At 49.3% G+C, this 2507-nt stretch overlaps 1 pseudogene; it reads right to left on the bottom strand.

Annotated features, from left to right (window-relative positions):
- Nucleotides 1–615: 615 nt before the first annotated feature.
- LOC113138275 (uncharacterized) lies at nucleotides 616–2285 on the bottom strand (annotated as a pseudogene).
- Nucleotides 2286–2507: the final 222 nt, after the last annotated feature.

Here is a 2507-nt window from a genome sequence, read left to right as displayed (position 1 = left end):
GGGAGCTTCAGTGAATATTATAGCGGCGGAATCAGAATTAAGAATGGAGGTTTTTAAAATGAAGTTTTGATAAAGACGTAGAAATATGGAAAAAGTTCTATTTTTAATATGTGGGTCAAACAGAAGAAATGGATGTGAGGGATGCAGTAAGATTTGCATAATTCGGACTTAAACTGTAATTTGACTTGTTAAGCCAAATCTGTGTGTTTTGCAGTGGGCCAAACTTCATGTATTGTGAAAATACATCTGCTGATACCTCTGGGCACATCTTCAGGGATGTTCCTGAAATCATTGGGTGTTTCGGGTATTTCAACATCGGGTGACCCAACTGAGGTTGATCAAACCTCGGCTTGTGCCCAGATGGCTAGCTAGCTACCATGACTCCAGGGATCTCCTCTCTTGAGCCACAGCCATCATGAGGCCCTCTCTGCCACTTCAGTGGTACTGCAGATGGGTCTCCTCTTCCTCTCTCCCTCGATGCCCAAATTACTGAAGGCTCTGACCAAAGAATGGGCCATAAAACCTCTGCAACCCACCTCCACTGGGAGGCATGTCACTCTCCAACCAGCCTGCTGACAGTCGCTGACCAATCCCATGTACTTTGAGAGCTTCCTCTCAAAGTACATGGGACTCAAGTCCTGTGCTAATGGCTTTAGCGATGGTCTTAAGGACTAGGTCATGCTTCCAATGGTACCGTTCTTCTCCGAGTGCCGTAGTGCAGCTGCTGAGGATATGCTCAAGGGTTCCTCGCTTGGAACACAGAGGGCATTCTGGTGACTCTGCTATGCCCCATGTGTCCAGGTTAGATGGGCTTGGAAGCACATCATAAACTGCCTGGATAAGGAATTTGATGCGGTGAGGTTCTCAGTCCAGGTCACCTTCCTCTCAACTGCATTCTCCCATCTTATCCATGCTCCCTGTTGTTTCATCCCCACAGCCTTGCAGGATCTAGTCTCCACCGCAGCTGCTCTCACCTCCTCTTGCACCAGGTGCCTCTCCTTCCCTCTGGTGCTTAGTTGGGGAATTGGAAAGGATCCTAGCCCTGCACGGCCTCGTGTGACCACTCCCACAAAGCTCTTGTGGCGCAGCCTAGCCACTGCCTCTTGAACAGCCTCCTCTGCCCTCCACTTCCTGCCAGTCCTTACTTGAATTTCAGCTTTGGCCACCTTAGGATCGCTTGAGTCCCTATATTGCATCACTTCTCTTGCTCTTGTCACCTTGAATTCCTCCTCCAAGGATTTGAAGGGCAGCTGCAGCTTGTTATTTTGCCCATAGAGAGTGATGCTGCTCAAGCTCTTTGGTAGTCCAAGGCATCTCCGTTGGTGGTTGCTGACTTTCCTCTCTAAGGTCTCAACTGTAGAGATCGGGATGACATATACAAGAAGGGGCCATAGGATCCTGGGCAGAATGCCATGTTGATATATCCAGGCTGTGAACTTTCGAGGTAGGCCAGACTACAGCCAGCTATCCAACTCAGTGCAGGTTAACTGGATTGATGTTGTGTCTCTCAAAGAGCTGTCAAAAACCTTCTCCAGGCTTTTGACTGGCTTCTCTGTAATCGTCAAGATGGCTCTGCCTGCGATGTAAAACTTGAACTTGTCCTCCACCTGTCCTTTCCTCAGCACCATACATCTCAATTTGGCAGGTTTAAAACTCATCCGGGCCCACTCCTCCAGCTTTTCAAGTCTCTTCAGGATCCACCGGCAGCCTGGGACTGATTCTGTTGTGACGGTAAGGTCATCCATGAATGCCCTGATGGGTGGCTGTCGTTGTCTGGAATTCGTCCGGGACCCTCTGCACTCTGGCTCAGCAGACTTGAGGACCATATTGATGGCTAAGGCGACAATGTCACAGAAATAGTACACCCTGCGAGGAGGCAAGTTTCCCACTGCGCTTCAGCATTAGCAGATCTTTAGTGAACTTGAAAGGGTTGGCGATAAAGGCAGCTCGTTTACGTGCCCCCTCCGATGCCACTCTGCCACTCTGATCTTCTTTTATAGGAGGCACATCAACTGTGCCAGACCTGTGCGTTCCTCTTCTCCTGCCACCTTATGCTGGGACTTCAGGGCTTTCATCTCCATCCTGAGGTTGTGGATCTTCACAGCTCTCTGGTTCTTTGAGTAAGATGTACTGGTGTTTTTCTTCTCCTCCTTGCCAAACCGTTCAGCTGCTATACTGGCAATAATTGTTGTCATGGCTTGAAGTTTCTGTCCGGCCACTCCTCTTGCCATTGCCTCCAAAATTTGGTCAACATCGTCGTCAAACTGCCTCCACAGTGATGCCATGGTAGTTGCAGGCCATTTAATCCACCTCTGGTCTGGCTTAGTGCTTGGGGGGATTTGTCACCAGGTTGAACGCCTGTGCGATGTGTTGCTTCTACTCCCGCTGAACACTTCATCTTCGCTCGGTGGATCTTCAGGCCATGGATGTTTTTGCAGACTTTACCACATGTACACTGCATGCTCATAGTCATTTGTCTGTTGCCTAGGTCTGTTGCCATTGGGCAT

The sequence above is a fragment of the Mastacembelus armatus genome, chromosome 3, assembly GCF_900324485.2.
Source record: "Mastacembelus armatus chromosome 3, fMasArm1.2, whole genome shotgun sequence".
Classification (NCBI taxonomy): Eukaryota; Metazoa; Chordata; class Actinopteri; order Synbranchiformes; family Mastacembelidae; genus Mastacembelus; species Mastacembelus armatus.
Note: the sequence above shows the minus strand (reverse complement) of the source record. Positions and strands in the feature narration are given on the sequence as shown.